At 37.9% G+C, this 13,721-nt stretch overlaps 1 protein-coding gene across 20 annotated transcripts in view; it reads left to right on the top strand.

The window, feature by feature from the left end:
• Positions 1-13,721, top strand: part of LOC105836453 (forkhead box protein P1) — a 290,325-nt gene that overhangs the window by 122,687 nt on the left and 153,917 nt on the right. The window lies entirely within an intron of this gene.

Raw genomic sequence — 13,721 nt, 5'->3', positions numbered from 1 at the left:
GGGGTTAGAAACTTTTTCAAGTTCGGCTACGTGTTTCTGCAGTCGCGCCGTATTCCTTAATGACAACAAGAGAACAAAAGACAATTTGTAGCTTCCCCTCTTCGCCAGCGGTATCCGCCGATCGCCGCCGGGTAGCACTTTTAAAGCCGGCTCGATGCGGTCGAGGAGGTCAGCATTTGTTCGTGGCCGATGGGTAGCGCGGGGTTGTTGGCACCGTGGCCGAGGGTTTCACCGGGTATGGGGAGGGGGGTACAGCTCGAAGGAGCTAGCGGCGCGGAATAACGGTAAGTCTAGTGTTTATTTGATGGCCCGTAATCACGCTATTTTGTCATCAACGGTAGGCCTCCTTCCGCGATGTATACCGACGTAGGGGCCGGCTCCGCACTTATACTCGCCCTAACTCACCCTGTCCCGGCTACCCGCGGCCCACTCGAGAAGGAGGGACTAATTCGAAGCACCGTTACCGCAGCACCGGGGCACATCTTACTTCCGGTATAATTCTAAAACGTAGCGAGGCATAGCACGCGGGCTGTGATGCACGTACGCAAGGTGCAATCTCGCAACAGGAGATATCCTTGATATTCCGGCGTTTCCATTGCTCTTCCAACCTGACTGCCGCTCGTGATACGCGTGCACGCACAACGTACGTAATTAATCCGTGACGGTGCGAAAATGCGAAATCTTTCCGAGGCTTTGACAGTCTCCAGAATTTGTTTCGACTTTACAGTACTGCCGTTAGCCGCGTGGGAGATAAACCGCATAGCAGTGTGATGTACATCACGCAGAAATGATATTTACGAAGTTTATCATGCAAACAATCGCAAACATGCAAAATAAAAAGACTCGAGTTACGATAAACAAAAACATATTTTTTCTAAAAAAATATTAGTACCTGACACAAACTCTGGTGTGCACGCATTTTAACTTGTAAAAAAAATAAAATAGAAGTTTGTAAACATGGGTTTAGCAAAATTCTATTGTTTTCAAATATGACATTTGAACCTTCCGTAGCCAATCTGGGTTTTTTGTGTCTAACCTGAATTTTTTTACTGCTCTAGGCTGTTAAAAAATCTAGAAAAATTCAAATTTACTTTTAACATCTCTGCTACTTAACAAATAGTTGTTTAACTGAATTGTTAAAATCTTTATTTAATAAAAATGGAAATTTGAGCAGAGTAAAATTTGAGAGTGAAATTACGCTTTTATCAAAAAAGCACTCCAAATGCCTACGGAGGCTTAATTATGTATATTGATAGATTACATCTATCAATGCAGTCGCAAAATAAAGAACTTAATTTTAAACATCCGACAGGAGTGGTGCAGTAGTATTTGCAAGGCAAGTCACCGTCTCAACAGTGACTACAATACAAAATAATCTTTGCACGTTTCTGCAATCTGCAAAAGAGCCGATACAGCGCTACGTCTCAACGTGTATAGCGCGTAATAACGGTGCAACGGTCTGTGAATCATCGGCAAACGGCGCGCCCATACCTATATACTTACATTCGCGTGTTTTGTATGTCTCTTACATTCACGATACCGGTGGCGATAATGTTTATTGCATTTCTGATGCACATAAGGTGCCACGATATCTCCTTCGGCTTCAGAGCTTTCCGAGAATCGACATATGCGTGGCTGATGTGAAGCCAATTAGAAATTATTCGATAATAGTTTAGCAAATAATCAATAATAGGAAATAGTGCAGTGACAGTAATAATAATGTAGCAGCTACTTTGTGCTACGTCAACTTTCAAATTTTTTTGCAGCAGTTGAATTCAATCACGAATTTTGAATTCTAATTAAATATTTACATAATCCAACTTAGTGTAATGTTATATTAGTAATTTATTGATATTGAAAAGTAAGTAGTATTATACACGTCAGGTAGAGTGTTTTTCGAAAAATAATTTGCACGGAATAAAATTATTCATATCTATTGCTTGGATTTAGACTGAGATTTTCTTATTGCCGGGAAATATTAGTAAGATATTGCATTGTTTGGATTATATATAACATACAGAAAACGTATTGCCCTATTTAAGAATATATATTGTTTTTTAAAAAATGTATAGGCGCCTACATGTTATCGCAAAACGCTGGCAGAGAATCTACTGAATAATTAATATTATTCTCAGTGACGTTAATGATATTCATTGCGAGGTATACAATATTTCGTTTGATTAATTCGTCAAGGTATCACCTGCGTGACTGACACGTTATTTTTTTGATAAATGTTTCTATGCGCTGCGTCATATTGAGGAAACATGCAAATAAACCTATTGTGTGTAGGCGTTGCGATACGCTGAGATGCGAATTCCACATCCGACGCACTTATTGCCCGCGGTGTCGTCGACTCGCTAAGCGAATACCGGTTGCAATGACAGAGTGAGAGAGAAAGAGAAAGAAAGGTAGGGAGAGTGAGTGGAGAGTGAGAACGAGAGATAGAGAGAGAGAGAGAAGGGGGGGGGGGTCAGTTTGTCAGGAAGTGCACAACTCTGACATCGCATCGCGAGCATTTACCCTAATGGAGCTCTACGCGTGTAGCAGCTCGTTGAAAGCTTAACACGCATAAGCGAGTAATCCCATGTCCCGACGGTTTCTCGATGGAACGCCTCGATTAGCTACCCTTGCCGATTAGGATACCGCAAATCCGTTGATAGCTACTCTGCGATCACCACGGTTCATTCCTCGATTGCCTCTCGACTCTCGCTGAATTCGAGCGCTGATACAAACAATAACAACAACACGCGAGAGATATGTTTTTTTCCCCGCTATTGAAATATTGTATATATTTTGATAGACACGTCACGACTCGTAACGATACAAAATCGAAAACATAAAACTGCAAGCGAAAAATTTACAATGTTCGCGCAATAACTTAAATGTATAATATAATAATTTGCATAATATATTTGAAGGTGCGAACTAAATATTGCGATTTGTGGTAAAATAAGATACATATGAGGTATAAGATACTATTTAAAAAAAGAGATAATTATTGTGTGGAGGATTAAATTAGGAGTAATGTAATCAAGGAAATCGGAGAAGCTGATATAAATTTCTCGGTAATACAGTAGCGTCGCGGAAGTTCCGTAAAAAGAAAAATGCCGACGATCCTTCAACCCCTTCCCGGGAGAGGTCGTCGGCCACGCTAATCGAACTCTTCCTCAAAATAATAGCAGGCGCCCCCCCCCCCGGCACACCCCTCGCGTATAACGCGAATCTCGCGAGTAGTGCCTAGCCCCGGTCCTGACTGCCTCATTACCCGCTTTTAATGAAACTCTTTTCTCCGGGCGGGCCCGAGCTAAGCGCCCGTTGCCAAACCTCGTTTAGGCGATACGGATCAGCGTGCCTGCGAGCTCCTACTCGGCGAAGACTATAAAGCCTCACCGTCCCGACGGCTTCGTTCCGTAGACGAGTTCCGGCATCGAAGTTTCGCGCAAGTTTGCCGAGCCGAGGCGAACGTCTCTCCTTCCGCACCGCGTCGAACAAGGAGGTGGGAGGAGGATGGATTTGGTCAGGGGAAGGAAGGAGGTTCAAGGTGGAAAACGTTTTGGGGGGATTGGCCCGGAAGAGGAGTCGAACGCGTCTGACACGATGCTTGAGCGCGCGAAACCTCCCCAACCCCCTTCGGACCAATTCCCTCAGTCCGTTCCGGCAGTTTTCGCTTCTCGCGCTCGCAACCCTTCACAAAAGGAATACGCCTCGCGCTTTGAACCAAGTTTCGGCAATTATTATGATCCACACTATATTCGTGACTCGTCGCAACTTGACCGTCATCGCATTTGCACAATCATAAGACGTGTTGCGCCATAGTGAATATGAGAGAGAGAGAATCTAAAGAGCACGAGTCTGATCGATTTATCATTCACCAGAGAAGCGATGTAATACGTATATATATACACAATACAATAGCTTGCTTATTAAATGGTTTATAACAATGAAAATGTGAGAAAAGTAGGCTTTCTAGATTTAATTAATAACATAAATTTGATAAATTGGCTCTGACTTATTTTTTATATTATTGATTATTTAATATTAAAATATTATTTTATTTGATATATTAAGATTGCTTGATATTAAAAAGATATTAAAAGAGAGAAAGAGAGATTATCATTGTTTTAAGCAGCAAATAAATTTTTCTACGTAAAATCTATATTATTCTTATATAACGTTTTTGTAATCGTTAAAGACTACTTTCACATTTTTTGGTTGTTTGTCATCCTAAGCCCATTATTCGTAATCATATACTTTTATTGGAAGACAAATACGATAACATTAGTTTCATAGCAAAAACCTGATTTGCAAAATAACGTCTTACAGATCATATGAATAATACTTTCACTACGGAGTATTTGCTTTGTAGTTTGTAGTATTAACTTCTCAAAGCCAAATATCATTTTCTGTAATCTACTTATTTAAGCTTTATCTTCTCGAGCCTAAGCAAATAACACCGTTGCTCGTACGTTCTCAACGGTTCTCTGCCTCGTTTAAATAAGATTAAGAAAAGATCTTCCTCCATATTTCATTTATATAATCATTTTCGACGGATGTTTAATATTCGTCAAACCACACTCATGTAACTGTTTGAATGTGCGTTGGTCTGCGATATCGAGTGAAAGCGTTCCGTGCCATCCCTTTAAGTCTAGCCGGCTCCTTCTTCAATAACTCATTCCACGTCTTGCTGCCAACCCCGGAAGGTGCGTGGGATGTGTCAGAAGACAACTCCACCCCGCGCTGTCCACTGTCTACAGGGAGTCCCCCTCTGAGTAACCGAGAAACCGCAGTACAACGAAACTGGCGAGTCGGGCAGGGGTTGAACGGCATCGGCGGAGAAAGGCCGGTGGACCACCCCCCGCAGTAACCAAAATTTATATACAAAGTATCTTTGCTGACCAGTTGCCGTTGGCGAATAAGTAAAACAGTAAACCGGGCCGCGCGCGTGGTGGAGGATGTTGGAGGAGGTGAGTGGAAGGGAAGGGAGAGGAATGGAGTGGCGGCTGTGCGGTTTCACCTCGTAAATTTGTCCCTAGGAATGTGTGGCATTTTTCTCGACCCTCCTTACGCGCCCCCACGCCGCCATTCTTTTGCCGCCCTTGCCGACGTTTCGAGTCTCGGCGCGCTATTGGAAGCGATCATCTCTCTTTAAGGATATATTCCGTTGTCCATGATAAATTCTGTGGCACATTAAATTGCTTGCATGACAAACAGATAGCGGTTATTATACACGTTTTATGAGTGGATGAGCAAAAATAGAGTAATTTGAAAGCATAGTTATTTTTTTGAATTTGTGATTTTTTTCGTGTGCATATATTCTTTTAAAGTGTGTTTTATAAACGCATTAATGCAAAGTACGGAACATTTATGTAAAAATAGTAACTCGAAAGAATTTAAGTAAAAATGCTTGCTTAATGTGACCATTACGTATATTTACAAATAATAGATCTATGTATTAGTTGTTTGTTTTATACCACGTAAGATACATAGCATACTTTACATTCTCTAACATAGAAATGCAATTAACGGATGCAGTTGACCGGAACGCAATAACATTAATACAAATTTGTAATGCACATTAGCTGACGCTTTAAGGAGGTAAAATAGTTTGCTGTGCACTAGGAAGAAAGAAGATAGAATCCTTTGAATTCCTCACTAATATTATAAGAAATATTTTATAAGATAATCAGCTCCACAGTTAATCTTCCGTTTCTGCTGTTTGTATTTTTATATTATATGAAATACGATGCGTTTCTCAATACTGCAAAGTTAAGAAATAAATACAAGCCAGGATTAAAAAATTAGAATCAAAGTATCAAAACTTTTGTCAACTTTTTATTCAGTATGCCGCTATAAAAAATTAGCACATTGGTTTTATCAATAATTATGTAAGATGATAGAGTTTATCACATATTTTTTTTCAAACTTGAGTATTATTTCTAAACATACATGTATAAAAAAAGAATTTGGTAATAATAAGCAAGTTTTAAAATAACTTTAATTAAACATTCAGCCAATATAACCAGATATCTAGTAATTATATTAATGATCAATCATACAATAATAATTAATCAATTAAATGGTTACCGATTAATAAATATTGCTAAATATTTAATTGAAATTATTTCACCGATGCTTACTAACTATCTAGATTTTATTATTATTTCCAAACTCTTTTTCCAACGTCACTTTTAATAACGGCAATTTCTAAATATCGGTCACGTTTAAAGTCACATGCAAAGCAACACTGCGCCTTTGGACACCAACAAGAAATACCAAATGCTAGTTGAATTGGAGAGAATTCCGTGATAAAGTTGCAGCGGTGAGTTTCCCGCTGTGAGTCCGTTTCCTGGTTGCGCGCGGCAATTGCAACGCACGCAAGCATGCAGGACGCTATCGTCCACGTTATTTTACTTATCGAATATCGTTTGCCTTACGCACGCGGTGTATATACGAGATCGAGTGATATCGGACACTCGCGTTCGCGCTTCTTAGCAACGCGCGCGCGGTTCTTCCCGCACTGGCTGAGCTATCGACGAGACGGTAGGCGATATGGAAATGAGCGTAGATACATGGTGCGATATACCTTCCACGTCGGTCCCGATTGCGTCCGTCGCATTCGGCCGAATTACACGGTAAATTTTGCACGCTATCGAATGGCCGCGTTTCATCTTCCAACGGATGCAACGTACACGCGCCGTGGACGCGCTCGCATCCGGGGCGCGGATCGCGGGCTATAAAACATAACGTGGGGCTCGCATCGGGTCAGATTTAATACTAGAAATGGTAGGGTGTGTCGGGCAAGCTCGAGGGCTAGAAACGGGCTCAAGCATATCGTGTGCACGGTTATTTTGGCCCCGTACACTCTTCCTCAAGAACGGTCAGTTCGAAGGCCGACCATCGGCACATTTGCATTCCGCGAATCAAAATATATAATTATAATACAATGAGCATCGAGGCACAATAACTGTGTATGTGTATACTCTTGTGCACAACAAAGCGAATTCGATGACACATCGGTAGTGGTAATTGGAACGCAGTATAATTCACATTCGCGCAAAGAGAAATGCGTAGTTTAGTTCAATGCGTAAGTCACTATTTGTCAATATTTGTCTGCACAAAATAAATTTACTTGTGCGCGTAATCGCGGATGAAATTCGCGATGCGGATTGAGCATTCGCGGATTCCGCACGTTTTTGACAATGAATGTACGTGCTTACGTTATAACACGACGGACCGCTCGCCGTTGTAAGCGTTTGGTATAGCTCGATTGCATGCGGGCGACCAATGCCATCTGCTAAATGCAATAAACACGGAATCTTGCAATTCACCGGCTCGACACTAACACGCCGCGCTCTTCCGTGAAGAACGGAGCCGCGGCTGCAGTCATTTCTGTTACGTATTAAACAAACATTATTCAGTTATAATCGATTAAGCTTACCTCGAAGCCAGACCCGTGACGCGTGCCAGTCCTTTGATTGCCAGGTAATCGCATTTCCAATCTATCGATTTGCGGCGCGGCGGAGTGCGCATAATAAATGGTAAACTAAAATCGATGACAAACGTCGGGAAAATCGTGGAAATCCATACATCTTTTTTTGCATAATAATATTTTAATTTTAATTTCTACTACGCAACATCACAGATTTTTATAATAATCTTAGAGCATTTTTAAGTGAAGTAGCAACAAATCACAGAAGTGTATCATTTTCAAAATTTAATCACGCGTAAAAGTGTGCAAATGAAAAATGGCGTGAACTCGACATCGTGAAAGAACGTGCTAAAGTGTCGCTGATAAAAATTTGGCTGCAGTTTGGTTGCAGTGGAGCTCGGTAACGAGTAATCAACGGCTCATTGGTGGAGGCGTACATTCATTCCGGGTAATGTTCGCTTTCTGGGAGGAAACACATCCACGGCGGCGGCGGCGGCGGCGGTGGATGTGTGTCGTTAGTATTTAGTGTTTAGTTAACATCGGGGATGGAGAAGCCGCCAGTGTTTGTAATTGGTACAGTTTAGGAGCGACGAAAGCGATTGTACACCTCACAGATTTCGCCCCGGCCCCGCCGAGAACGCGTCGGCCGCGTAACTTTTGTCCGGCCGACGGCGGCGTCGCGACGTCGGCCGCGAACCAGTTTCAAATCCGTGCCGGGCAAACAGCACGCCAGATGGCACGGGTACGTATCGCGGTCGTTACTACAATTAGATATTCGCCCCGGTCTGATCTCCAAATAATAACGCCGAAGGACCAAGGTCTTAGCCGACGGGCGCTTCCGTCTGCCTTGGCGGCATTCGCGTCCTAGGATCGCTCGCACGAGATACGAATTTGTCTCACCGATTTTATCGAGACGAATCGTTTCTCTTAGCGCGATCCGCAAAAACCGTCGCTAATGTTGAGAATCTCGGGCCAATTATGGACACGTTGTCAACGATGAAATAAGCTAAAATCCGAAAAATCGAAAATTTATTCTTTATATTTAAATTTAAATGAAATATGTACTTAAATACAAATTGAAGCAGCGCTATCTGTGATCGAAATTTTATATATAATGGCTTTAATGAAGCTAATTTTAATGTAACTTTGAAGCTAAGAAACTGCGGAATATTAGTCCCAATTTTGTGCAGGTACGGATTATTGAAAGAACGTGATCTTGGAATTGCTTTCATTAAAATTCCTTTATCATAATATATTTTCCGATTTTTGCATCTTTAATTTTTACGAATACTTAAATTTGCATATCTTAATATGCAGTTCGCATTTTAACTCGAGTTTGGTTTTAGCATTAAAGAGAGTTGAAAATACGATCATTAGTAAATCATCGCACATGGCTATTGTGAATGATACATAGTATTGGGCTAATGACCCTAAGCGATCGATAATGAAAGTCCCGATGCGAGTCAATAAGCTTTTAAAAGAAGACCGAGATGCGAATATATCTTCTATGCATCACTGGTTGAAGCTATTCAGTTCTAATCTAATTTTACAGTTCGAATAAGGGAATGAGAGAAAACATTTGATTCATCTGCTTATAATCGGAGAGCGATGCGCTGGCGCATTATTAGACTGAATGAATAACGCGATAGGGTTTTTATATATCCGACTTAGTATTCAGGAAGGCGTATACCCACTTATTTGGAGATCAGGAGCTCCCTCGAGCGAGACGACTTTAGACTAGGCACTCTTTCGCCGACAACACCCCGTATATTTCATTTTTAAACAACAAAAAAATGCTAATGCACCGCCGCGCCCGTTATCGGCTCGGCTCTGTATATGAAATAATAAATAATCGGGTAAGCCCCGACGCCATTATTTTTACGTCGACTTTACTTCGGAGATACACATTTTCCCCGGGTTATACTTTCTGCGTCGCCCGTTTCGTTATATACGTACAGTACGTGACGTTGACTCTAGTGGCGGAATTTTACTGCCGGATAACTCGTCGTAATTCGCAAAACAGATATTATGTATACGAAAAAATGTTTTGGACAAATGTCTGGAGTACAGAGAACTCGCTTGTGTCCGCGTAAATATTATTAAAAATCTTATTGAAATGTTTATCTTGCATTCAAATGTTTAACATTTTGCGTTTAAAAATATTCTTCATTTATTAACGATAGAAATCTATATGACAACAATTCTTAATCGAATTAGAAATTAAATCTAATTTGCGGTGATATATATGCGACAACAATATGATAGATTATTAAGGACAGCAATTCAATTAAATTTAAAATAAAATTTTTTAATTATATTAAATATAATTGTTTCTAATTTTCTAATATTTAAATTTGTGTTTAATAGTTTCTGAATTTAAGAAATGGAAAAATTAAATAAATCTTAATTTATTTATTTATGTAGTTGAATTACGTAAATATAAAAAAATTATTATAAATTTATACAATTTATATTGGAGTTATACCAAGAGTCAGAAAATTGCTAATACTTTGTATCTAGATATAAACATACACATTGGCGTAAATTCTTCATATTGAATTTTTTATTACATAGATATTAATTTTCTCGAAAATTTTGAAATAAAGTACGAATAAAAATAAACTTTTTTATGATTAATAAATGACAAAGAACGTTATTCTGAAATAGTATGATAATATTAAAACTGATATTTTTTAAATATGTAATCACAAATAGCACTTAATAAATTTGATCTTTATGTATTCAATAATAGTTATGGTACAATATATAGTACAATATATCTTTTAGCTTGTCAAGACTCGCAGATATTTTCGAGAAAATAATTCATATGCAGATTAGCTTGAATAGATTATATAAAACACGGCAAGCCCCTTCATGAATTCTGCGGGAATATGATAAACATACAAGATCTTTGACCGGCAACTGTTTCATGCACTTTTGAAACTTTAGAATAACATCATAACAATACATCATAACAGGAGTTGTGCATAATTCTCGGTATCGTACTTGGTGTACTGTCAGCTATTCCGACATGTAATCCTAAGAACGTTGTCAGGCAGCAAATAGTAAATATCTGTCACATTAATATCCTATGTTTGGTTGGAAAATTTACAATCTACAGTCTACGTAGATTTCAGAGCTATCAAAACTATATTGATAATATTAAGTTATCAGAAGATTTTCTGTTTTGTATCTGATGATCTTTTTAGCACGCAGTGTCTACACAATAGATTTCCATCATACCGTGTGTATTATTTTTGGTTCTAAACTTAAATAATTTAAACTTTTCTAAAAAAATAATACAACAAGGACACGACCTGTCATACTTAATGAAAAGAGAACCTAATAATATCGCAAATAATACTGCATGTGTCAAATTGATAAAAATAAATTAACGGAGATTTAAAATAAATATTGATTAGTAGCATACAAAGTATATTTGGCACACATAATACACTTAAATATGTTGCAAAAGAAGACTCAAAAAAATTTGACGTTATTTGAAGAGGTCCAATGGCCAATAGTGAATATTACTCGTGCGAGAAAAGGTCGCGGTCGAATCAGCGTCAATCAGAGCGTCGCCTTGACACCCATGTACGTATATGTTTGTATGTGTTACTACACTGTAAACCGAATCGAAAATTCAATTGAATGCTGCCGAATTCTTGTCGGAATATCAAGTTCGCTAGAGCTCGGCTTTCGTCCATGAGAAAGAGAAAGAAAGAGAGGGGAAGAGAGAGAGTTGTGGTAACTATAAACTTTTTAGGCGTCATGCAAATTCAATATCTTTTAAACTTTACTTCTCTTGAATGTTTTGGCTTTTATTGCGAGCATTGATTCGACTTGTTGAAACTTTTGCGTTTGTTGACGTCAAAATTTGCTTCAATGGTAAATCATATGCAAACAAATTAAGTGATATTGTTTTTCATGTATGAATCATTTCAATATGATTTATTGGTACAACGGGTCACATGTAATATTTTATAATACGTGTTGTGGCTATTGTTTTCGAGTATTTCTTTATATAAGCGTTTTATTTACAAAAATTCTTTTAGTCTTTAATGTTATTTAATAATATTTGTCGTATTAAATATAAAAATATTTGATACGAAAAATATTTTACTTGATTAAATTATTTATTAAATTATTTATTATTTTATCAATAAATTAAGAGAGAAAGTTTGCGTATATTAAATGTGTGTATATTAAATGGATGTTTAATTACAAGTATCCACGAGTTTAATAATATAATGTAATTGTAAGGCTGCATCAACTTCCTCTGTTTACGTAATTCGGGAGGAGAAATGATTTGCAATATAGAACGCGGTCCTTCCGGGGGCTTAGGCTGAGATTGAGAAGCGGCCGTGCGAAAGAATCAGGCAAATCACGGGGACCCTTCTCATCGAAGGGATGCTCGATCAAACAGAAATTCCCCTAAATAAAGGAGGTTATCGGACTATAAACTCACCGCCGTCGATCGATAACTGCGGCGCGCTTATTCTCCGACTTTTATCCCGAAATTTTTACTGTTTAAATAAATCATCGTCCGGCACTGAACGTGGGATTACGCGGAGGTATTAATGACAACACGTATGCATTCATATTTATTTACGCAATTATCCGCCACGTCCAACGCGTAAAAAAAATATATATAATTGGCCGTGCTTTATGGTTTAAAATACGGATTGCCCGACGTCAAAACATATTTGTATCACGAAGCGACTTTTCATCAACAATATTTGATAAATCGACGCGTGATTCCGCGCGATTGTCTGAATCTGATTTTTGTCATTTTGTTGTCAGGCACGCAAAAAATATTCCAATATCCAGTTTCGGAAATATCGGTATATTTTTTGCGTGCCTTACTACAGTTATTTTTTTCATTAGCTTTAGTCACATTTCTTCGTAAATTCTGCATTTTTATAATTTATGGTTATAATAAAATATAAAACGTAAAGTCGACAGTAAATATTTGCGATCTGGCAGTATTAATAAATACTTTTACATGACGTTTTGAAAATTTTAATAGAATTTATACTCTCTTTTCCTTTGTTATGACGTTATTTTAAAATAAATATATATATAAGTTATACAATAAAAAATTAGAAAAACAAATTATGGATATGAAAGAACATACGGGACCTTGTTAACATTATTTCTTGCTTTACGTTTAAAACACTTACCTTGCGCTTTGATCAGAAGTAAAAATAAACGCGAAGAATCTTATTATATATTCCACAAGACGGCATCGGATAAAGTATCATATTTAATTTTTATTGCATCGGTTATATGCATTGCCCTTCGTCTCCGACAGCGGTTCGGAACCAAAGGGGGCGGTGGATACTACTATAGATATACAACGAGGACTGTAAACGCGGGGCGTATGTAAATATAGCGTGATACATTGGATACTCGCTTATAAACACCCCATTTTTATTCGGGTAGCGTTTCACCACCCGGCACCCACCCTCTAGCATTCACTCCTTAGCTGCTGGCCTACCAACGCAAAGAGGAGACAACGCCAACCTATTATTTTTGTGTTTTTATACACCGCGCACAACACCTCCAATATTGTAGCGAATATTTCATCAAGACGCGAAAATATAAGCTATTACCCGAGGTATAAAAAATATCTGATTATTTAAATCTGCTAAATTTTTAAAATATCAAGCCACTATTTTAAGAAATACAGTTATAATATTTGAAATACAGTTGTTGTATTTTATTATCAAGAGCTAAAGAAATATCGCGTATAAGAGAAAAACATCAACGGAGGGATATAACATAATTAATGATAAAGAAAGATATATATAATAACTGCATTGCTCGTATTATTCTGTTGGCTTTTTGTTTGTGATTCAGTTACATCGCGAGTTATTCTAAGAATTTTATTCAATCAATTCAAGAATGCTGCGATAGCATTAATCGTTCTACCCATAAAGAACGTGACGAAGGAAAAAATTGAGAATATCATGGTCTCGTGTGTGCAGAAGCAAGTAAAATTTTATTTATATTTTAAATATATATATTTCTAATTCTTTTTAGGTTATTCGAACCAATAATAAAAAATGGTCTGTTAAGATATTTATTTATATTAATTTATAATTCTTTCTTTCATTTATTCTTCTAAACTTGTAACAAAGATTTAATTTATAAAAAAATTTTTCTCAATATTTTATGAGATATATTCTTAGAATATTATAAAATGGATAAAATGACATATTTGTTGGCGTTATAAGAGTGTCAATATGTTTAAAATGTATTATGGAAGATCGTTTTTTAATGTAAATTA

The sequence above is a fragment of the Monomorium pharaonis genome, chromosome 4, assembly GCF_013373865.1.
Source record: "Monomorium pharaonis isolate MP-MQ-018 chromosome 4, ASM1337386v2, whole genome shotgun sequence".
NCBI lineage: Eukaryota > Metazoa > Arthropoda > Insecta > Hymenoptera > Formicidae > Monomorium > Monomorium pharaonis.
Note: the sequence above shows the minus strand (reverse complement) of the source record. Positions and strands in the feature narration are given on the sequence as shown.